Source organism: Hyla sarda, chromosome 9 (assembly GCF_029499605.1).
Source record: "Hyla sarda isolate aHylSar1 chromosome 9, aHylSar1.hap1, whole genome shotgun sequence".
NCBI classification, from domain to species: Eukaryota; Metazoa; Chordata; class Amphibia; order Anura; family Hylidae; genus Hyla; species Hyla sarda.
The window spans coordinates 98463015-98488577 of NC_079197.1; the positions used below are offsets into that span (position 1 = coordinate 98463015).

Sequence of the window (25563 nt, forward strand, 5' to 3'; positions counted from 1 at the left end):
GATGGCTTCTACAAATGGATAATGATTTGAAACACACCTCGAATTCCACGGGGCGTAAACTGAAGGTTTTGCCATGGCCTTCACAATCTCCTGACCTCAACATAATTGAAATTCTATGGATAGACCTTAAATGAGCAGTGCGTGACAGACAGCCCAGAAATCTCAAAGAACTGGAAGACTTTTGTAAGGAAAAATGGGCAAAGATACCTCAAACAAGAATTGAAAGACTCTTGGCTGGCTACAAAAAGAGTTTACAAGCTGTGATACCTGCCAAAGGGGGCAGTACAAGATATTAACTCTGCAGGGTGCCCAAACTTTTTCAGACACCATTTTTTGTTTTCTGTTATTATAAAAGTGTAAATGATGGAAATAAAATTGAACTTTTGTTGACATATTATAAGAATGTCTAATCTGTAATTTGATGCCTTTTGGAGATTTTTCCATCTTTCCTTGGCTTCTTTATGCACATTAATAAATAAATAAAATTATATATATATATATATATATATATATGACAAAACCAAGAATGCAGGTTCAGGCATGGAACTAGGCAGTGTAAATCGAAATCAATTTAACAACAATGTTAAACTAAAAAGAAATAAAACAAGATTGTGCAGTATAATATATAATTGAGATGCTCCTTTGGAGTATCTAGGGGGTAATCTTCTTTGTGACAGAGATAATCTCCACCAAACATCCTTATAGAGGGTACTGGTTATGGTGGGCTCTCACTTTGATCTTCATGGTGCCATGACAGCATCTTGGTGATAGGAAAGAAAGCCACCATAAATGAAGAACATTATGCTCTTAGGGCTGCCTTTCATTAAAGAAGTGGGGACATAAAATTCAGGATAAACGAGATACTGAGTTTCAAACTGAATGTGGTAAGCATACCGCAGCTGAAGGCATCGGAATAACATATTATTTTATAGCTCATTTTTATTCTTCACTGTATGAAATGACTTAAAGGGGTACTCCAGTACTTATTTACCTATCTACTTACCTATGTACAGGACAAGGGATAAGTGTCTGCTCAACCTCTGGAACCCCAGTGATCTCTTGAATGGTACCCCAGCTCTACTTGTGCATGGAGTAGGGTCAACGTGCTCCCTCCATGAATTCTTTATGGGAGCACCAGATACATGAGTACAGTGCTAGTGTATCTCTGCCGCTTGCATAGAGGAGGGGCGTGTCGACCCAGCTCTGCGCACGAGGATAGAAGAACTGGGATAGCGGCCCCCAGATGGAGGGAGGCCTTTGCTTCTGGGAAAACTGAGTTCTTGGCTGAGCTTTGCTCCCATGTGACTCAGGGTCTCTACCACTCACTACTGTAGTGTACAGTCATCCTACTGTACACTGTACATCCCACTTCCACCTGAGAGGGTATTGGAGACTGAACAAGAACCTTTCACTATATGTATGGTGGTGTTACATCTACAGATCCTGTTACCAATAATGAATATTTTCATGGCAGTGTAGTTTATAAAGATCAACAGCAAACTTAAATAACATCTCAAAAAACTTTTGAGATGTCACAGAGACATGAAAGTTTTGAATAGAAGAGGTATCATTGCTGAGACCCCTACTGATCAGGAGAATGTGAGGGGAGACCCATGCAGTAGTAGGCTTTACTCCTCAGCTCTCAGCTATCTCCGACCACTGCAAGCTGGGTAGTGAAGAGTGCTACAATGTGCTTCTCCCTGCTCATTGTCTGAATTGGTGGTGGCCTCAGTACTGAGACCCTGACCAACAATATTTTTGACATGTTTCTTTGGCAAGTCAAAAGTTTTTTCTCAATGACAGGGAAACGTTTAAGCCAATTTTAGGTTATTTTAGTTGCCAAGACAAGTATTTGATGGCCAATGAATAGAGGGCATGTATACTATTTAGCAGGATAGGACCTGTGCGCAACTCTCACTCCAATGTCAATGTTTTCCTGCCAATCTGTGTGTTCTTCAGAATGCAATATGCCTTTTAAAAGAAATGATGCTATTTTGTAATATTACCATTTCATGCTTAAAGGTATATTTTCTCGTTAATGGAATACTTAATGGGGTGTGACATTTCAAGTCATTGTCTTGTTTTTTTTTTTTCTTTTTCATGAGAGGTGGAAAACAGATTGCTGTCCCTTCTGATACAAACAACAAAGGCAGTGTTAATCTGCCACCATGTGCTATTATGAAATGACTGAGCTCTTCAGAGCAGATGATAATTGTATGTCTGCTAAGTACAGTATATTTTGTGTCAAGGAAAAACGAAGCTGTCAAGTACCACAGAAGCGTACGCAATCTGGTTATTCATGTTCCAATGATTCCAAAACTGCTGAATAAAATTTAAGAGAGATATTGAGTATATTGGCAATTTAGATGATTTTTTAAAGAACCAGTTTTGTAAAATATAAAGTTTAAGATTTGACTTTAATATCCCATAATATTCTTCTTCTCCCCTCCCAATATGTTTTAGGAACAAGCATCTAGGAAGCTAGATGGAGTTCTTCCAGAATGCACTAAGAACCTCCATTTTTTGACCAAGAGTGCTGCTGCAACCATCTTTTTTTGTATCCTTCCACAATACAGCTACAACATATGAGGCTACTCGTAGCATTAGGGAAACAAAATTTAGACAATAGTGACAACAAATATTGCATTGAAGTTACTATGTTATTAGGGAAAGAAAACTTACAGTGCGTTCAGTAAGCCTACAGACCTTTTTACTTTTTCACATTTTGTTAAAGCGTACCTGTCACCAAAAAATTTTTTTATATTTTGTTAATCAATGTATTAGAAACAACTTTCTAATACCATGTGATTAACAAAAATTTATCTTTTTTTACTTTTAAAAACTGAGCACTAGGGGTCTCCCTACATGTCATTGATTTTGGAGCGTCTGACAGCACCCCCGCACCCCTGTTATTACACGCAGGATGACAGCAGAGCAGAAGGATCGCAGCGCCTGACAGCAACCCCAAATCCCCGCTTACCAGATTACAAGCCGAATCCTGATTACAAGCTGGTCGCAGAAGGGCGGAAGAGAGCCCAGCCAGGCTTCAGCTGACATCACGCCTGAAGGGCCACTCCCTCTTCCTCTCTCAACAGAGGGCAGCAAACTGAGCAACTAACAAGGGATTGCAAAAGGTAGGAAAAGGGGCTTTAGAAAAAAAAAAAAGCAGAATTAGAGTAAGGAAATGTCAGGGACAGATGAGTACATGACAGGTACTCTTTAATTAAGTTTTCCCCAATTCTGCACTCAATAAACTAAAAACTAAAATACTGCATTGACTTAACTATTCAGATCCTTTACTGAGTACTTGGTTTAAGCACCGTTAGCAGATATTACAGCCTCAAGTCTACTTGGGTAAGTTGCCACAAGGTTTGCACACCTGGATTTGAGGATATTCTGCCATTCTTCTCTGCAGATCCACTCAAGCACTGTCAGGTTGAATGAGGACCGTAGGTGAAAGCCATTTTCAGGTCACTCCATGTTGATTGGGTTCAAGTCAAGGCTCTGGCTGGACCAACCAAGGATATTCACAGAGTTGTCCCTAAGCCACTTCTGTGTTGTCTTTGCTGCATGCTTAGGGTCATTGTCATGTTGGAAGGTTAACCGTCTGCCAAGTCTGAGAAATGGAGCACTCTGGACTAGGTTCTCATTACGAATATCTCTGTACTTTGCTAATTTAGCTTTTTTTTCTCAAAAATGACCAGTCTCCTGTCTTACCCACTGCAAAAACCTCACGAGTATGGTCATGCCGCCACATGCTTTATTATGTTTTGGGCAGGTGATGAGCAGTGTCTGTTTCCTCCAGATATGATTCTTATATTTAAAGACAAAAAGTTTAATATTGGTTTCATTAGACCAGACAATCTTGTGTCTCACAGTCTGGAAGTCCTTTAGATGCTTATTGCAAACTTCAAGTGGGTTTTCATGTGTCTTTACTGAAGAAATACTTCCTTCTGGCTACTCTAAGCCCAGATTGCTGGAGTGTTACAGTGGTGGTTGAATTTCTGAATGTTTCTACCATCTGCAACAAAGAATCTTTAGAGATCAGCTAGAGTTACTGTCAAAACCCGTAGGGTTAATCGGTTCTGATGTTTCTTTTGTTTATTTAGTTGTCTGACTGGTCAGCTGACCTTGATGAGAGCACCTGTCTGGCTGCCTATTTAACCCCTTAAGGACCGGTTTTTTTTTCCATTTTTGCATTTTCGTTTTTTGCTAACTCTTTCAATTTTGCACCTAAAAATCCATATGATTGCTTATTTTTTGAGCCACCAATTCTACTTTGTAATGACGTCAGTCATTTTGCCCAAAAATCTACGGTGAAACGGAAAAAAATCATTGTGCGACAAAATTGAAAAAAAACCCGCCGTTTTGTAACTTTTGGGGGCTTCCGTTTCTACGTAGTACATTTTTCGGTAAAAATGACACCTTATCTTTATTCTGTAGGTCCATACGATTAAAATGATAACCTACTTATATAGGTTTGATTTTGTCGTCCTTCTGGAAAAAATCATAACTACATGCAGGAAAATTAATACGTTTAAAATTGTCATCTTCTGACCCCTATAACTTTTTTATTTTTCCGTGTATGGGGCGGTATGAGGGCTCATTTTTTGCGCCGTGATCTGAAGTTTTTAACGGTACCCTTTTTGCATTGATAGGACTTATTTATCGCTTTTTATATATTTTTTAATGATATAAAAAGTGACCAAAAATGCACTATTTTGGACTTTGGAATTTTTTTGCGCGCACGCCATTGACCGAGCGGTTTAATTAATGATATTTTTTTATAATTCGGACATTTACGCACGCGGTGATACCATATATGTTTATTTTTATTTACACTGTGGTTTTTTTTTATGGGAAAATGGGGGTGATTCAAACTTTTAATAGGTTAAGGGTTTAAATGATATTCATTCACTTTTTTTCCACTTTTTTTTTGCAGTGTTATAGCTCCCATAGGGACCTATAACACTGCACACACTGATCTTTATCATTGATCACTGGTTTCTCATAGGAAACCAGTGATCGATTATTCTGCCGCATGACTGCTCATGCCTGGATCTCAGGCACTGAGCAGTCATTCGGCGATCGGACAGCGAGGAGGCAGGTAGGGGCCCTCCCGCTGTCCTGTAAGCTGTTCGGGATGCCGCGATTTCGCCGCGGCTATCCCGAACAGCCCACTGAGTTAACCGGCATGGTTTCACTTTCGCTTTTAGCCGCTATTAGCGGCAGGTCCCGGCTTCACTATGACGCCGGGCCCGCCGTGATATGATGCGGGGTTATCGTGTAACCCCGCGTTATATCACGGGAGCAGGACCAAGGATGTACCGGTACGTCCTTGGTCCTTAAGGGGTTAAGTCTGAAGCTTGCTCTCATACCTTGCCTGCGAAAGAGGTTTCCTCCTGTAGCTAACGTATTTACCTTGTACTCCGTTTTCCTGGTATTTGTGACTTTCTGGCTTGGTTTCCTGACTCTTCTCTAGTATTTGCGACTTTGGCACCTTTGACTAATTGTGTGTGTTTGTTTAGTATTCCTTCTGTTAGTTTGTGTGCTTCCTGACTGTATCCTGACCTGTGTCTGTTTTGTAGTTTATTTTATTTAGGAAGGGACCGTAACCGTGGTTGTTGATCTTCTGTTTAGGGTGGATAGGCAACTAGGCAGGGTCAGAGGGAGTGGGTGAGATGAGGGATATATATATATATTTTTTTCTAGTACTTACTGTATAATTGTATTTATCTATAGATTTATTATATTTATGGTTTGTGATAACTCGCTCTTGCAGACAGGTGCGGTTGCAGTATAGAGGCACGAAAACAGAACTTTTCAAATCAAAGTTCAGTGTTTTGTTCACACTTGCAAACAGCAAACAGTCTTAAATGCAGATCAAAGAAAAAGTAACACACCTAAGTCCATGCCATGCGGAATCAAGCAAGTCTTTTCCAAGCCTCCAGGCACTCTGCTCACCAGCTTCCACACTCCACAAGGAAGATCTCAAAACTCAGCTCTCTGGCAGTGTGAGCTGCAACATGCAAATCCCCCTCAGCTGTGGAACAGCCAGCCTTTAAGGCCAACAAAAGGCAGCCTGGATTGTGGGGAATGGCCCCCCACCCAACACTTAACCATTCCCAGAAAGAGCTGTCCCAGATTGGCTTTCCAGCCACACTACAGCAAAAGTGTCAGTTTGCATCGCAGCACAGACACTGGACAATTATTGTCTCTTTCTTCACCAAGGCCAGGAGCCTTGGTGACACATACCGATCATCAACCACAATGCCCTTCCCCTTCTCACATACCCCCCTTTGTTCAACTCTGAGGGGGTGAACACTTGTGCAACAGTGGGCTTGTGATAGGGCATCACCCTGTGTTCAACCCTAAACTTGAAATTCTGCAAGGACAAAAACCACCTGGTGACACTGACATTTTTGTCCTTGGCTTGGCACATCCACTTAAGGGCGGGATGATCCGTCATGAGACGAAACTTCCTCCCCAACAGATAATAGTGGAGAAACTGGAGTGCCCACTTAATGGCCAGTCACTCTCTCTCCACTATACTATAACTGGTGTCGGCCGGGGTCAGTTTGCGACTGAGAAAGACAATGGGATGCTCTTCCCCGTTTACTTCCTGGGAGAATACAGCATAGAGACCTACCTCAGAGGCATCAGCCTGCTCTGCCTGTTCATTCCAATGCACCATTACAGACTTGAGTCCCTTCAGGAGGTCTGTTAAGGGCACAGACACCGTAGCAAAATGGGGGATGAATCTCATATAGTAACTCACAATTCCCAGAAACTACTTCACCTGTCGGGTAAGGACAGGTTGTAGCCAATTCCGGATGGCCTCTATTTTGTTTACCTGGTGTTTGACAACGCCACGCCCAATGACATACCCCAGGTATTTAGTCTCTTCTTACCCTATATGGATTATAGACTCTACTCTGGGCTCGCTGTGCTGCCTCCATATGTTCCCTAACTACGGGCAACACTGTTTTCATCCGCTCTTGCAACTGAGTGACATACTCAACCACACTTTTGTGCGGCGTGGGCTGTTGTTCCCACACCTCTTTGGCTATGTCTAACAGACCACGCAGATGTCTGCCGAACAGTAGTTTATAGGGCGAGAACCCAGTAGAGGCCTGGGGCGCTTCTCGCTCTGCAAACATGAGATAGGGCAGCAAAAGATCCCAATTCTTCCCATCTCTAGCCACCACCCGCTTTAACATATTTTTTAATGTTTGATTAAACCTTTCTATCAGGCCGTCTGTCTGCGGGTGGTAAACGGAAGTCCGTAGCTGTTTTACCTGCAGTAACTGAGCTTGTTCATTACCTCTGACATAAACGAGGTGCCCTGGTCAGTCAACACCTCTTTAGGTAAGCCCACTTGTGAAAACATCTCCATTAGCTCCTTAGCTATGAGTTTGGCCGAGGTATGTCAAGGTAGTGCCTTGGGATCCTGAGTCGCATAGTCCAGGACTACCAGGATGTGTTGGTGCCCCTTAGCGGATTTTGGCAACGGGCCTACATTTTTGGATATTCAAGATGCACTGTCTTCAACCCAATGGCATAAATGAATGTATTAAACTGTAATCAATGTATGTGTAACCCCAGAGAACATTTTTTCCCCTTTTCACATACGCGGCAGCACAGAAATCCGACAGGACATTCATACCAGGTATTTACTACTCCCTGGAAATGAGCATTTTCTCTCCTTAAGGCTGGAACTCCACTGAAGTTTTTTTTTGCAAAAACACCATAAAAAACGCCAATTTTCCTGCACAGCGTTTTTTCAGTGAAAAAACGCTGCGTCCAGATTTTAGCTGCAAGTCAATAGTAAACTGCAAAATGCCAGATTCACTTGGCGTTTTACAGTTTGGTGGTTTTTTTCATCTTTTTGGCGTTTTTCAGCAATTTCAAAACGACCGACAAAACCTAGTTTGATGTTTTTTGCCCTGAAATCGTGGCGTTTTCCTCCCATAGAAGTCTATGGGAGAGCAAAAACGCCAAGAAAAAACGCCATGTTGGTTTTAAATTTTGCGTTTTTGCAGGTGTTTTTTTTCTTTTTTGGACTTTAGCAATCCAAAATAATTATGGAGATTCCTTTTTCATAAAAATTTCGTAGGGTACCCTAAAAAAAAAATAATAAAAAAGATACAGAAGTGATTGAAAAATTGTATCTAACGAAATTTATCTTTTCTATTACGAAATGTTTATTGATTTTTAAACAGGGATCAATTTATGTGGGCGGGTAAAGCACTAAAAATTTAGCCAACAATAATAAAAATGTATTGTGTGTGTGTTTTTCACTTTTTGTTTTACATTTTTTAGGTAGAACTACTACTCTCAGCATGGAAAACCTTAGCAGTGGAGGAGGAATAATTTTTCAGCAGAATTCTGTGTCCTTGTTCCACAGCAAATCATCTGCTGGTTATACTAGTCTGTAGACAGTATAATACCCAGCAGTCCATACATACTGAGAAAGGACAGGCAAAAGTACACACCGGCTGGTGTTGTACTCACATACTTTTTAAAATTTACTGTAGTGAGTTTCTCTGCCCTCATAAGTGCATACCACATACATACATCTAAGTAGTGTACTATTTTGTACCTGTTAATCTGTCAAGGGTCTATATACTGTGAAAAGACAGCTAATAGTAGTTTTAAGCGTAGTGAAGCGTATTGTACTTGCCTGATATACGCAATAAGTATGTCAGGCAGAGTAGTGCCAGGACCTGCACAGAGGAGTGGAAAAAATGGCAGATGTAAAATTGGATCCTTAGTCCGGCACAGCACAGTAGAAGAAGAGTCCGTAATGCAGGGGTTACGTCATATGGTTTATTCAAAACACAATCGCAACGTGTTTCTTGCCCGTACAGGGCACTTCCTCAGGCAATGTGCACAGAGGAGTGGCAGAGGCCTAAATTCATCAGGCGCATGCAGAGGTCACAGCAGAGTAGGGGCGTGTAGCAGCTGGAGTCGCAGCGAGAGGTCTGAGCTCCCGGTGTCAGCTAGCAGTCATGTCTTGACCAGCAACCCAGCAGCAACGATTAATCGGTTCACTCAGTCATCCACTTCATCCTAAGTGACATCCGATACACCCAGTCAACAGTTGGTGGGTTCCTCAGGCTCAACCCTCACTTGGCATGGCCCTCATGCTGCTGCTGCCACCTCAGGGCTCGGTCATTGTGCTGCTCTATGGTCTCCTCATGTTAATGCTACCTCCTCCACGCTCTGTCATTGTGCCACCATATGGTCTCCTCATACTGATGCTGCCACTTCCAAGCTCTCTAATTGTGATGCTCTTTGGTCTCCTCATGCTGATGCTGCGACCTCCAGGCTCTCTCATTGTGCTGCTCTATGGTCTCCTCATGCTGATGCTACCGCCTCCATACTCTGTCATTGTGACACCATATGGCTTCCTCATGCTGATGCTAGCACCTCCAGGCACTGTCATTGTGCCACCATATGCTCTCCTCATGTTGATGCTGCCACCTCCAGGCTCTCTAATTGTGTTGCTCTATGGTCTCTTCATGCTGATGCTGCCACCTCCAGGCTCTCTAATTGTGCTGCTCTGGTGTCATCATGCTGATGCTACCACCTCCAGGCTCTCTCATTGTGCTGCCATAAATACTGCAAAACATCATTAAGGTGCTGGTCCCCAGTTTCAGAAATTCCTCTGCATTAGGGTCACTTTCAGGACTCCTGATGCAGCTGCCACCTCCAGGATGCCTCATTCAACCACTATAGGGTATCCTAATGCTTCAGCCAACTCCAGGCTGTGCCATTCAGCTATTATATGGTCTCTTCATACTGCCACAAACGTCAGGCAGTCATTCAGCCACTATATGTCTCCTCATACTGATGCCACCTCCAGGCTCTGTCATTGTGCTGTCATGTGACATGTGGCTAAATTTGGTCCTTTGTACCCACACGCCGGAGCTCGGGACACTAAAACTTGGGAGTGAAAATTTCAATTTCAAAATCTTAAATTTCAATGGTCTCCTCATGCTTCTGTCAACTCCAGACTGTGCCATTCAGACACTATATGGTCTCCTCATGCTTCAGCCAGCTCCAGGCTGTGCCATTCATCCAATATATAGTTTACTGATGCTTCAGCCAACTCCAGGCTGTGCCATTCAGACACTATATGGTCTTCTGATGCTTCAGCTAACTCCAGGCTATGTCATTCAGCCAATATATGGTTTACTGATGCTGCTGGGCCTGGTCTGGGCCTAAAATGTTTTTATGGTAGCACTAGCTACCATAAATCTTCAATTTAAATTTAAAAATCCGTCTTTTCATCTTAGGTATTGTGAAGCCCTAGTGTCTCCTCATCCTGATGCCAACTCCACGCTGTGTCATTCAGCCACTATTTGGTCTCCTCATGCTTCAGTCACATCTAACTTTTTCATTCAGCCACTATATGGTCTCCTCATGTTGCCAACACCTCCACGCTGTGTCATTCAGCTACTATATGGTCTTCTCATGCTGCCAACACCTCCACGCTGTGTCATTCAGCCACTATATGGTCTCCTCATGCTGCCAACACCTCCACGTTATGTCATTCAGCCACTATATGGTCTCCTCATGCTGCCGCCACACCACGCTGTGTCATTTAGCCGCTCTATGGTCTCCTCATCCATCATTCTTCTACTACAATATATGTGTGAATATATGTGTGAATGATCACATTAATATGCCCCACATACGGCTATGGTTAACCCCTTTAGGACCAAGTCAATTTTCACTGTAGGACCCGGCCATTTTTTGCACATCTGACCACTGTCACTTTAAGCATTAATAACTCTGGGATGCTTTTACTTTTCATTCTGATTCCGAGATAGTTTTTTAGTGACATATTCTACTTTATGTTAGTGGTAAAATGTTGTCAATACTTGCATCATTTCTTGGTGATGAAAAAAATTGAAAATTTTGAATTCATTTTTTTTTTTTACTTTGAAGCTCTCTGCTTATAAGAAAAATGGATATTCCAAATAAATTATATATTGATTCACATATACAATATGTCTACTTTATGGAAGACATCAGAGGGCTTCATATATAGCAGCAATTTTTCACAAAATTTTAAAAATCAAAATTTTTCAGGGACCTGTTCAATTTTGAAGTGGATTTGAAGGGTCTTCTTATTAGAAATACCCCATAAATGTCCCCATTATAAAAACTGCACCCCTCAAAGTATTAAAAATGACATTCAAAAGGTTTATTAACCCTTTAGGTGTTTCACAGGAATAGCAGCAAATTGAAGAAGAAAATTCAATATCTTCATTTTTTACACTGGCATGTTCTTGTAGACCCAGTTTTTTTATTTTTACAAGGGATAAAAGGAGAGAAATCTTCCTAAAATGTGTAACCCAATTTTTCTCGTGTAAGGAAATACCTCATATGTGTATGTCAAGTGCTCTGTGGGTGCACTAGAGGGCTCAGAAGGGAAGGACCGACAGTGGGATTTTGGAGAGTGAATTATTTCTTAAATGGTTTTTGGGGGGTATATCACATTTAAAAAGCCCCTATGGTGCCAGAACAGCAAAAAAAATAAATAAAATAAAAGCCATGGCATATTATTTTGGAAACTACAGCCCTCAAGGAATGTAACAAGGGGTACAGTGAGATTTAACACCCCACAGGTGTTTAACAACTTTTTGTTAAAGTTGGATGTGTAAATTATTTTTTTTTTCACTAAAATGTTAGTTTTCCCCCAAATTTTACATTTTTACAAGGGGTATTATGAGAAAATGCCTCAGAATATTTGTAACCCCATCTCTTCTGAGTATGGAAATACCCCATGTGTGGATGTCAAGTGCTCTGCTGGCGCACTAAAATGTTCAGAAGTGGAGGAGCGCCATTGAGCTTTTGAAGAGAGAATTGAAGAGAGGATTTGGAATGGAAGTCAGGGCCATGTGCATTTGAAAAGCCCCCCGTAGTACCAGAACTGTGGACCCCCCACATATGACCCCATTTTGGAAACTACACCCCTCAAAGAATGTAACAAGGGGTGCAGTGAGCATTTACACCCCACTGGCATTTGACAGATCTTTGGAATAGTGGGCTGTGCAAATGAAAAATGCATTTTTTTCAAAAAATCTGTCAGACACCTGTGGGGTTTAAATGCTCACTGTACCCCTCATTACATTATATGAGGGGTGTAGTTTCTAAAATGGATCACATGTGGAAGGGTCATTCTTTTGGCACTATGGGGGCTTTGTAAACACACGTGGCCTTCAATTCTGGACTAATTTTTTCTTCTAAAGCCCAATGATGCTCCTTCTCTTCTGAGCATTGTAGTTCGCCCACAGAGCACTTTACATCCACATATGGGGTATGTTCTTACTCAGAAGAAATGGGGTTGCAAATTTTGGGGGGCTTTTTTCCTATTTTCCCTTGTGAAAATGAAAAATTTAAGGTACCACCAGCATTTTAGTGAATTTTTTTTTTCCCCATCTAACTTTAATAAAAATTCTTCAAACACCTGTGGGGTGTTAAGGCTCACAATACCCCTTGTTACATTCCATGAGGGGTGTTAAGGCTCACTATATCCCTTGTTATGTTCCGTGATGGGTGTAGTTTCCAAAATGGGGTCACATGTGGGTATTTATTTTTTTGCATTTATGTCAGAACCGCTGTAAAATCAGCCACCCCTGTGCAAATCACCAATTTAGGCCTCAAATATATATAGTGCGCTCTCACTCCTGAGCCTTGTTGCGCGCCCACAGAGCATTTTACGACCACATATGGGGTATTTCCGTACTCAGGAGAAATTGCGTTACAAATTTTGGGGGTCTCTTTTTCCTTTTTAGACATGTGAAAATAAAAAGTATGGGGCAACACCAGCATGTTAGTGTAAACATTTAAATGTTTTTACACTAACAGGCTGGTGTAGCCCCCAACTTTTTCTTTTCATAAGGGGTAAAAGGAGAAAAAGCCCCCCAAAAATTGTAGTGCAATTTCTCCCGAGTACGGAAATACCCCATATGTGGCCCTAAACTGTTTCCTTGAAATACCACGCGCATTTGAGGACTAAATTAAGGATTGCATAGGGATGGACATAGGGGTATTCTACACCAGTGATTCCCAAACAGGGGGCCTAAAGCTGTTGCTAAACTCCCAGCATGCCTGGACAGTCAGTGGCTGTCCGGAAATGCTGGGAGTTGTTGTTTTGCAACAGCTGTGGGCTCCGTTTTGGAAACACTTCCATACGATACGTTTTTCATTTTTATTGGGGGGGGGGGAGACAGAGTAAGGGGGTGTATATGTAGTGTTTTACCCTTTATTATGTTTTACTGTAGTGTAGTGTAGTGTTTTTAGGGTACATTCACACTGGTGGGGATTTACGGTGAGTTTACGAAAAATTAGCCGCAGCTCAATCTTCAAGCAGGAAACTTACTGTAAACCCACCTGTCTGAATGCACCCTGTACATTCACATTGGGGGGAAGCCTCCAGCTGTTTCAAAACTACCACTCCCAGCATATACTGACAGACCGTGCATGCTGGGAGTTGTATTTTTGCAATAGCAGGAGGCACACCGGTGTGAAAACCTTCAGTTAGGTTCTATTACCTAACTCATTATTTTCCAACCAGTGTACCTCCAGCTGATGCAAAACTACAACTCCCAGCATGTACTGATCGCCGAAGGGCATGCTGGGAGATGTAGTTATACATGCTGTTTGGGCATGCTGAAATTTGCAGTTTTGCAACATCTGGAGGGCTACAGTTTAGAGACCAGTGCACAGTGATCCACAAGCTGTGGCCCTCCAGATGTTGCAAAACTACAAATCCCAGCATGCCCAGAAAACAAACTGCTGTGTGGGCATGCTAGGAGTTGTGGTTTTGCAAGATCTAGAGGGCTACAGTTTAGAGATCACTGCACAGTGATCTCCAAACTGTAGCCCTCCAGCTGTTGCAAAACTGCAAATCCCAGCATGCCAAAACAGCTGTCTGGGCATGCTGGGAGTTGTAGTTTTGCAACATCTGGAGGGCTACAGTTTAGAGACCACTGTATAGTGGTCTCCAAACTGTAGCCCTCCAGATGTTGCTAGGCAACTCACCGTTTTCTGTAGGATCCAGGGAGCCTCTTCGCCGTCCTCTGCTGCCGCTGAACACTGCCGCCGATCATCGCCGCCGCTGATGGGTAAGTGGACTTTGGCGCCAGTCCCTGTAGGTTTCCCCATTCTGCCCAGTCTACTGTGGGTGGGCAAAACGGGGGAACTGAAAGTTAATGCTCCCGATCTGCTATTGGTCGTCGCTTCTTTACAACCAATAGCAGTGATAGGAGGGGTGGCACCCCTGCCACCTCACTACTATCCCTTCAGGGGGATCATGGGTGTCTTGGACAACCCTGATCTACCTTATCTTCCGGGTCACCTTAAGTACCAGGGTGTCAGGGCGTACCTGTACGCCATGGGTCCTTAACTAGTTAAGGAAGTATTTTCTAGTAACTGGGCTATAACATCATGCATATCTCTGATGATTTTACCTAAAATTTTATCTTTTTCTTCTCCTTATGTATTTATATTTTCATATAAAATATATCTCCTAAGCTCCTCCTAATTCCTAGTTATTCTATAAACAGATTTAGTCTACTCACTTTTCTGCCAGATCCTTTGTTTATCCCTCGCGCACAGAGCTCTGTATAGCTTTTCCACAGGCACACAATTGCATTCAGAAATCAAAGAATGCCGTCCAGCATCCGGAGTAATTAAAAATCAATCTTAAAAAATCTTCATAATGAAAAACAAGGAGTGTATGATGGATATGAACATGCACTTGTTTGGTCTGTCTAGCTGATAGTCGACATTAACCCTTTAGATGCCGTGATCAAAGTTCCGTCTGAAATTAAAAACCAGTTGGCAGTTGTTCAGGGAAGCTGACCAAGACCACTGTGCTGAAATCGTTGGTCTCGATTAGCAGGGAGGAACAACAGAGGTCCCCTGCCATGGTTTATTCTATCTAATCAGCTCTCCATTCATGCAGCCTCAGCAGCTTGTACAAGTGGAGCACCAAAAACAGTGATTAATGCTATGCTATGGTAAAGCATTGTTCAGTGTATGCAATTGAAATATTGCAGGAAAACATCCTCTATGGAGACAAAAAAATTATGAAAATGATTTAAATAAATGTAAATTAGCCCCATACCTAATAAAAGTTTAAATCCCTCCCCCTTTTCTCATTTTTCAAATACAATAAAGTAAACAAAAATAAATATAAACATGTGTGGTTTATGGAAATGTCCTAACTATCAAAATATAACATTAATTAACCCCTTAAGGACATAGGGCGTATCCATACGCCCCCGTTTCCACGTCCTTAAGGACCGAGGGCGTATGGATACGCCCTGAGCATTTCCGGCCCCCACCGCTAGCCGGAGGGGAGCCGGGGCCGGATGCCTGCTGAAATCGTTCAGCAGGCATCCCGGCATATCGCCCAGGGGGGTCATTATGTCCCCCCATGTCGGCGATTGCCGCAGATTGCTGGACAATTCAGTCCAGCGATCTGCGGCGGATTCCGGGTCAATCGGGTCTCCAGTGACCCGATGACCCGGAATTACTGGCTGATCGGGGCCGTCAGAGACGGCCCCGAACAGCCAGAGCCTTCAGGAGTGAGGTGGTACTGGTGCCACCTCACGATCGCCCTGATTCGTCGGCCGGATTACCGGCAGACCAATCAGGGCGCCTGCTGCGGGTGTCACTCCCGCAACCCGCTCCGCCCCTCTTCCGGAGGACGTGAGCGGGTGCGGGAAGACGACCCCGGGTGCTGGAGACCCCGATCCCCGACGTCCCTGTTGGGATCGGGGCCCCAGGAGCGACGGCGGCGGCGAGGGACTGACCTGTGCGGCGAGGATCGTTGGAGGTGAGTGACAGCCTCCTGCTGTTGCTTAGCAACAGCTCCCAGCATGCAACAAGGGCATGCTGGGAGCTGTAGTTATGCAACAGCAGGAGGCAGACCACCACAACTCCCAGCATGCCCTTATGGGCATGCTGGGACTTGTAGTTTTGCAACAGCTGGAGGCACATTCTTTCTATGGAAAAGTGTACCTTCAGCTGTTGTGTAACTACAACTCCCAGCTTGCACAATCAGCTAAAGTGCATGCTGGGAGTTGTAGTGGTGCATCTGGTGGTTGCATAACTACAACTCCCAGCATGCCCGTTGGCTGTCGGTGACTGCTGAGAGTTGTAGTTTTGCAACAGCTGAAGGCACACTGAGTTAAGTAGTAAACCAGTGTGTCTCCAGCTGTTGCATAACTACAATCCCCAGCATCCCCAGCCAATGTAGTATGCCTCCGGCTGTTGCATGCCCTTCCGCTGTCCGTACATGCTGGGGGTTGTAGCTTTTGCAACAGCTGAAGGCACACTGGTTGTAAAACACTGAGTTTGTTACCAAACTCGGTGTTTCACAACCTGTGTGTCTCCAGATGTTGCAAAACTACAACTCCCAGCATGCACTGATAGACCGTACATGCTGGGAGTTGTAGTTTTGCAACAGCTGGATGTTCCCCCCCCCCCAATGTGAACGTACAGGGTACACTCACATGGGCGGAGGATTACAGTAAGTATCCGGCTGCAAGTTTGAGTTGCAGCAAATTTTCTGCCGCTGCTCAAACTGCCAGCGAGAAACTACTGTGAACCCCCCGCCCGTGTGACTGTACCCTAAAAACACTACACTACACTAACACACAATAAAATAAAAAGTAAAAAACACTACATATACACATACCCCTACACAGCCCCCCTCCCCAATAAAAATGAAAAACGTCTGGTACGTCACTGTTTCCAAAACAGAGCCTCCAGCGGTTGCAAAACTACAACTCCCAGCATGCACTGATAGACCGTCGATGCTGGGAGTTGTAGTTTTGCAACAGCTGGATGTCCCCCCCCCCCCAATGTGAACGTACAGGGTACACTCACATGGGCGGAGGATTACAGTAAGTATCCGGCTGCAAGTTTGAGCTGCAGCAAATTTTCTGCCGCTGCTCAAACTGACAGCGAGAAACTACTGTGAACCCCCGCCCGTGCGGCTGTACCCTAAAAACACTACACTACACTACCACAAAATAAAATAAAAAGTAAAAAACACTACATATACACATACCCCTACACAGCCCCCCTCCCCTCCCCAATAAAAACGTCTGGTACGCCACTGTTTCCAGAACGGAGCCTCCAGCTGTTGCAAAACAACTACTCCCAGTATTGCCAGATAGCCACTGACTGTCCAGGCATGCTGGGAGTTTTACAACAGCTGGAGGCACCCTGTTTGGGAATCACTGGCGTAGAATTCCCCTATGTCCACCCCTATGCAATCCCTAATTTAGGCCTCAAATGCGCATGGCGCTCTCACTTTGGAGCCCTGTCGTATTTCAAGGCAACAGTTTAGGGACCCATATGGGGTATCGCCGTACTCGGGAGAAATTGGGCTTCAAATTTTGGGGGATATTTTCTGCTATTACCCTTTTTAAAAATGTAAAATTTTTGGGAAAACAAGCATTTTAGGTAAAATAAAATAATATTTTTTTTTACATATACAAAAGTCATGAAACACCTGTGGGGTATAAAGGTTCACATTACCCCTTGTTACGTTCCCCGAGGGGTCTAGTTTCCAAAATGGTATGCCTTGTGTTTTTTTTTTTGCTGTCCTGGCACCATAGGGGCTTCCTAAATGCGGCATGCCCCCAGAGCAAAATTTGCTTTCAAAAAGCCAAATGTGACTCCTTCTCTTCTGAGACCTGTAGTGCGCCAGCAGAGCAATTTTCACCCCCATATGGGGTGTTTTCTGAATCGGGAGAAATTGGGCTTCAAATTTTGGGGGGTATTTTCTGCTATTACACTTTTTAAAAATGTAAAATTTTTGGGAAACCAAGCATTTTAGGTAAAAAAAATTATTTTTTTTTACATATGCAAAAGTCGTGAAACACCTGTGGGGTATTAAGGTTCACTTTACCCCTTGTTACGTTCCCTGAGGGGTCTAGTTTCCAAAATGGTATGCCATGTGTGTTTTTTTGCTGTTCTGGCACCATAGGGGCTTCCTAAATGCGGCATGCCCCCAGAGCAAAATTTGCTTTCAAAAAGCCAAATGTGACTCCTTCTCTCCTGAGACCTGTAGTGCGCCAGCAGAGCAATTTTCACCACCATATGGGGTGTTTTCTGAATCGGGAGAAATTGGGCTTCAAATTTTGGGGGGTATTTTCTGCTATTACACTTTTTAAAAATGTAAAATTTTTGGGAAATCAAGCATTTTAGGTAAAAAAAAAAAATTTCTTTTACATATGCAAAAGTCGTGAAACACCTGTGGGGTATTAAGGTTCACTTTACCCCTTGTTACGTTCCCTGGGGGGTCTAGTTTCCAAAATGGTATGCCATGTGTGTTTTTTTGCTGTCCTGGCACCATAGGGGCTTCCTAAAGGTGACATGCCCCCCAAAAACCATTTGTCGCTCCTTCCCTTCTGAGCCCTCCACTGCGCCCGCCGAACAATTAACATAGACATATGAGGTATGTGCTTACTCGAGAGAAATTGTGTTTCAAATACAAGTAAAAATTTTCTCCTTTTTACCCCTTGCAAAAATTCAAAAATTGGGTCTACAAGAAGATGCGAGTGTAAAAATCGAAGATTTTGAATTTTCTCCTTCACTTTGCTGCTATTCCTGTGAAACACCTAAAGGGTTAATACACTTACTGAATGTCATTTTGAATACTTTGGGGGGTGTAGTTTTTATAATGGGGTCTTTTATGGGGTATTTCTAATATGAAGACCCTTCAAATCCACTTCAAACCTGAACTGGTCCATGAAAAATAGCGAGTTTGAAAATTTGGTGAAAAATTTCAAAATTGCTGCTGAACTTTGAAGCCCTCTGGTGTCTTCCAAAAGTAAAAACTCATAAATTTTATGATGCAAACATAAAGTAGACATATTGTATATGTGAACCCCCAAAAAAATTATTTTGAATATCTATTTTCCTTACAAGCAGAGAGCTTCAAAGTTAGAAAAATGCAAAATTTTCATTTTTTTCATCAAATTTGGGGATTTTTCACCAAGAAAGGATGCAAGTTACCATAAAATTTTACCACTAAGTTAAAGTAGAATATGTCACGAAAAAACAATCTCGGAATTAGAATGATAACTAAAAGCATTCCAGAGTTATTAATGTTTAAAGGGACAGTGGTCAGAATTGCAAAAAACGCTCTGGTCCTTAAGGTGAAAAAGGGCTCGGTCCTTAAGGGGTTAAACCACAAGATTAATGGCATAAATGTAAAAAAATACCAAAGTCCCAAATTGCAGATTTTTGGTCACTTCATATGCAAGAAAAAATTCATAAAAAGCGATCAAAAAGTCCCATCAAAACAAAAATGGTATCAATAAAAACTACAGACCACTGAGCAAAAAATGAGCCTTCATACAGCTCTGTATACAAAAAATAAATAAATAAAAGTTTTATAGGGGTCAGAATAGGACAATATTAATCATGCTTATTTTCTTACAAAAAGTAAAAGGAAATTTTAAAGCAGTAAAATAAAGCAAAATCTATATAAATTGGGAATTGTTGTAATCATATGGGTCTCATTTTTGCTTAAAAGTGCACTGCATAGAAATCCAGAATTAGCAAAATGGCGTTTTTGTTTTCAATTGTACCCTACAAATATTTTTTTTCCAGTCACACTGGATTTTGTAGTAAAGTGAGTAATGTCATTATACAGTAAATTACAATTAGTGGTACCAAAAACAAGCCCTCATATGGGTCTGTACATAAAAAATTTAAACCGTTATGGTGAGGATGAAAAAAGCAAAAATGAAAAATCGCTGAGTCATTAAGGAGTTAAAGGGGCACTCCAGCCCTAATATATTTTATCTTCTATCTAAAAGATAGGGGATAAGATGTATGATCACAGGGGTCCCACCGCTGCGGTTCCCCGCAATCTGTCATTGTGCACCCACCTTTGTGAGCTCTCCGCAGCGCTGGAGGCTCCGAGTGGATAGGGGATAAGATGTATTAGGGCCGGAGTATCCCTTTGAAGAGGCTGTGGAATAAGGTCGTCTAATCTCTAGGTCTAGTACTATGCCATTAATGTCAGTCAATTTGTTTAATCTGTTGGCTCAGTTTTTATCAGTTAGTAAAAGTTGACCGTATTCAGATTTGAAGTTGATCTGTGAGCAGGAAAATAGGGGTGTAGATATACCCATGGATAGATTGGGCAAGTCATCAGGATTCCAGGCATACCTTTTTATTTCAATAGTCTGTTCCATCAGCATGATATAAGCTTTTTTTTTGCTATTATGCAAATTAGGCTCAGGTGCCCAGGAGGGCATTTTGCTTGCCTGTCATGAGCCCAGGTAAGCCTAGTCTATGTCCCCTTTATCTAGTGGCTGTCAGTACAACAGGGTCAGTCAACACACGAGGACATGGGTTGGACTTGGATTGGAATGGGTTGGTCTGGGTATGTTAGACTAAAATGATTTTCTTGTAAAAATGGACTATTAGGTACTGTCATTGTAGGAAACAATCAAACCCTCATTCACTCCCACAGACCAAAATGGAAACATATGTACCTATGCAGTAAACAAAGTGCAAATGACACATATCAAACCTTACAGAAGTGGATGGATCTGTTGACGTACATGTATGAATAGAAGGTAACTCAGCGTAAACAAGTCCTAAAATTGTTGTGTTTGAATACATTTTACCATTATTAATAATTATAGTAAACATTTTCTAGCACATTTTTAAATATTCTACTGTCTCTCCTTCCTGTCTTGGACAGATCCATAGCAAAAAAACATAATATGTTTCTGATGTCAATTCTGCAAGACCAGAAAGGTCAAGATGAAAGCTCAAGCTGCGTTTAAGAAAGCTGCAGATAAATTTAGTGTAGACTTGATGTCCCATGGAGTCTGCTTGTGATAAATCCAGCATGCGAAATTACCAATGACAGTGGCTGCTGATCGAAGTTTTACTCCTCTGGTGCAATGAGACCAAAGATGGCTGAACTGTGTCAGGTTATATTCAGACATGAACATCTCATTAATAATATCTTATATTCTCTAGATGCAGTTTATATTTTCTATTTATCTGTTCTATTAATCTGTAGTGTAGATTTGGACAAGCTGGTCATATGTGTGGTGCAATCAAATGTAGGGCTGAATTTATCTATAGGTTTTGTGAACAAGGGGGGTGGTCACTGGATAAAGCGGGTGTGGCCTTCACAAAAGGGGTGTGGTCCCGACAGTTTTGAAAAATCCCAACATATTTACTAAGGTTTCCACAGAAAATGTGGTGGATTTGAGCTGGGAAAAACCCGACAGATCAGAACAGTTGTAAAAAAAAAGCAAAATGTAGGGAAAAGTGCAAAATGTAGGGAAACCTTAGTAAATACCTTAGGAAAATAGCTGTTGGAAATCAAAACCCACAAAGAAAACTACACTTCACTCTTAGTAAATAAACCCCAATGTCTTCTAAATCATTCAAATGGTGAACGGAAACCCTCAGTTGAGCCTGTAAATGTGCTTACTTGAGGAGGTGGGACTTTGTAGGATTTATTTACACCCTGAGTATTTTAACCCCTTAAGGACACATGACGTTCTCATACGTCTCCATTTCCGAGTCCTTAAGGACACATGACGTATGAGAACGTCATGTGTTTTACCGCCCCCCCGCAACCATCTGGAGCGGAGCCGGTCCCCGATGCCTGCTGAAATCGTTCAGCAGGCATCGGGGCATATCGCCCAGGGGGGTCATGATGACCCCCCATGTCGGCGATGGCCGCAGATCGCTGGACAATTTAGTCCAGCGATCTGCGGCGGATTCCGGGTCAATCGGGTCTCCAGTGAACCGGTGACCCGGAATTATTGGCTGATCGGGGCCGTCAGAGACGGCCCCGAACAGCCAGAGCCTGCAGGGGTGAGGTGGCACTGGTGCCACCTCACGATCGCCCTGATTCGTTGGCCGGCCGACCAATCAGGGTGCCTGCTGCGGGTGTCACTCCCGCAACCCGCTCCGCCCCTCTTCCGGAGGACGTGAGCGGGTGCGGGACGTGCACCCCGGGTGCTGGGGACCCCGATCCCCGGCGCCCCTGTTGGGATCGGGGCCCCAGGAGCGGCGGCGACGACGAGGGACTGACCTGTGCGGCGAGGATCGTTGGAGATGAGTGACAGCCTCCTGCTGTTGCTTAGCAACAGCTCCCAGCATGCAAAAAGGGCATGCTGGGAGCTGTAGTTATGCAACAGGAGGAGGCAGACCACCACAACTCCCAGCATTCCCTTATGGGCATGCTGGGACTTGTAGTTTTGCAACAGCTGGAGGCACATTCTTTCTATGGAAAAGTGTACCTTCAGCTGTTGTGTAACTACAACTCCCAGCTTGCAAAATCAGCTAAAGTGCATGCTGGGAGTTGTAGTGGTGCATCTGGTGGTTGCATAACTACAACTCCCAGCATGCCCGTTGGATGTCGGTGACTGCTGAGAGTTGTAGTTTTGCAACAGCTGAAGGCACACTGAGTTATGTAGCAAACCAGTGTGTCTCCAGCTGTTGCATAACTACAATCCCCAGCATCCCCAGCCAAAGTAGTATGCCTCCAGCTGTTGCATAACTACAAGACCCAGCATGCCCTTCTGCTGTCCGTACATGCTGGGGGTTGTAGCTTTTGCAACAGCTGAAGGCACACTGGTTGCAAAACACTGAGTTTGTTACCAAACTCGGTGTTTCACAACCAGTGTGCCTCCAGCTGTTGCAAAACTACAACTCCCAGCATGCACTGATAGACCATACATGCTGGAAGTTGTAGTTTTGCAACAGCTGGATGTTCCCCCCCCCCCAATGTGAATGTACAGGGTACACTCACATGGGCGGAGGATTACAGTAAGTATCGGGCTGCAAGTTTGAGGAGCGGCAAAATTTCTGCCGCAGCTCAAACTGCCAGCGAGAAACTACTGTGAACCCCCCCGCCCGTGCGACTGTACCCTAAAAACACTACACTACACTAACACAAAATAAAATAAAAAGTTAAAAAACACTACATATACACATACCCCTACACAGCCCCCCTCCCCTCCCCAATAAAAATGAAAAACGTCTGGTACGCCACTGTTCCCAAAACGGAGCCTCCAGCTGTTGCAAAACAACTACTCCCAGTATTGCCAGATATCCGTTCACTGTCTAGGCATGCTGGGAGTTTTACAACAGCTGGAGGCACCCTGTTTGGGAATCACTGGCGTAGAATACCCCTATGTCCACCCCTATGCAAGTCCCTAATTTAGGCCTCAAATGCGCATGGCGCTCTCACTTTGGAGCCCTATCGTATTTCAAGGCAACAGTTTAGGGTCACATATGGGGTATCGCCGTACTCGGGAGAAATTGCCTAACAAATTTTGGGGGGTATTTTCTGCTATTACCCTTTTTAAAAATGTAAAATTTTTGGGAAAACAAGCATTTTAGGTAAAAAAAAATATATATTTTTTTACATATGCAAAAGTCGTGAAACACCTGTAGGGCATTAAGGTTCACATTACCCCTTGTTACGTTCCCCGAGGGGTCTAGTTTCCAAAATGGTATGCCATGTGTTTTTTTTTGCTGTTCTGGCACCATAGGGGCTTCCTAAATGCGGCATGCCCCCAGAGCAAAATTTCCTTCAAAAAAGCCAAATGTGACTCCTTCTCTTCTGAGACCTGTAGTGCGCCAGCAGAGCACTTTTCACCCCCATACGAGGTGTTTTCTGTATCGGGAGAAATTGGGCTTCAAATTTTGGGGGGTATTTTCTGCTATTACCCTTTTTAAAAATGTAAAATTTTTGGGAAACCAAGCATTTTAGGTAAAAAATATATATATTTTTTTTACATATGCAAAAGTCGTGAATCACCTGTAGGGTATTAAGGGTCACTTTACCCCTTGTTACGTTCCCTGAGGGGTCTAGTTTCCAAAATGGTATGCCATGTGTTTTTTTTTGCTGTCCTGGCACCATAGGGGCTTTCTAAATGCGGCATGCCCCCCCAAAACCATTTGTCGCTCCTTCCCTTCTGAGCCCTCTACTGCGCCCGCCGAACAATCAACATAGACATATGAGGTATGTGCTTACTCGAGAGAAATTGGGTTTCAAATACAAGTAAAAATTTTCTCCTTTTTACCCCTTGCAAAAATTTAAAAATTGGGTCTACAAGAACATGCGAGTGTAAAAAATGAAGATTTTGAATTTTCTCCTTCACTTTGAGGCTATTCCTGTGAAACACCTAAAGGGTTAAAACACTTATTGAATGTCATTTTGAATACTTTGGGGGGTGTAGTTTTTATAATGGGGTCTTTTATGGGGTATTTCTAATATGAAGACCCTTCAAATCCACTTCAAACCTGAACTGGTCCCTGAAAAATAGCGAGTTTGAAAATTTTGTGAAAAATCGGAAAATTGCTGCTGAACTTTGAAGCCCTCTGGTGTCTTCCAAAAGTAAAAACTCATAAATTTTATGATGTAAACATAAAGTAGACATATTGTATATGTGAACCCCAAAAAAATATATTTGGAATATCCATTTTCCTTACAAACAGAGAGCTTCAATGCAAAATTTTCATTTTTTTCATCAAATTTTGGGATTTTTCACCAAGAAAGGATGCAAGTTACCATAAAATTTTACCACTAAGTTAAAGTAGAATATGTCACGAAAAAACAATCTCGGAATCAGAATGATAACTAAAAGCATTCCAGAGTTATTAATGTTTAAAATGATAGTGGTCAGAATTGCAAAAAACGCTCTGGTCCTTAAGGTGTAAAATGGCCTGGTCCTTAAGGGGTTAAACTTCATGCAAAGCCCAACATCACAACAATCATGTCTGAGTGTCTTAGAGGAGGTCAGAGGCAGCGTGAATACATGCCGCTGCAGCTCTGCCCCCATGTCACATGAAAATGTTGTGTCGCAGGAGACTTATGGGCACATTGTCTTAATGCTGTGCCACACAGCTGTAAGGTACTGGGAAGGGTTTATGTCGCATAAGGAAGCTGAATGGTTCCCTTTAAAGACTACTGTTTGCAAAGCTTTCAACGTGCAGATGCACAGAGAGTCTATTTAATAAAAATAACATTATTTATTGATTTTATTGCTAGAAGTATACATCCCAGAAGCCTGTGGGCAAAGATTTTCTGGTATCTTGAACTCCACCTATTAAGTAGGTCACAACTTTAGTCATTCATGTCTTTAACATGTTTGTCAAGCATAACTTTGTGGTGCTTTCTTACATATCTGGAAGCAGGTTTTAAAGTTGAGACATGTACACAGCGTAAGGGAACAGACTGTATAATATAAGTAGCAGACTTGTCCCCTTTAACCCCTTCCTGCAATGTAACATATATATGCAGCTGGTGTGCAAAGAAAGGAACAGGGATAGCACCACTAGTCACTCAGTAGATGGGGGGTTAACTCTTAGACCGGATAGGAATAGCAGCACAGCAGATATTGACAATCCACAATAGAGCCTCCGGTGGTGCTAGGATATGAGGCAGAAGATAGCCTTAGTATATGTAATGTATAGCAGACAATAGAAAACACCTGCACTCACCGCAAGGTACAGGACTCGAAGCTCCCATAT

The 25563-nt window shown here is 42.8% G+C and overlaps 1 long non-coding RNA gene across 1 annotated transcript in view; it reads left to right on the forward strand.

Annotated features, from left to right (window-relative positions):
* Positions 1 to 20998, forward strand: part of LOC130291235 (uncharacterized) — a 30516-nt gene extending 9518 nt beyond the window's left edge. Inside the window, exons 2-3 of the long non-coding RNA XR_008847835.1 lie at positions 2464 to 3134; positions 20759 to 20998. This is a non-coding gene — a long non-coding RNA (uncharacterized LOC130291235). The remainder of the gene's footprint in view (positions 1 to 2463; positions 3135 to 20758) is intronic.
* The last annotated feature ends 4565 nt before the right edge of the window (positions 20999 to 25563 follow it).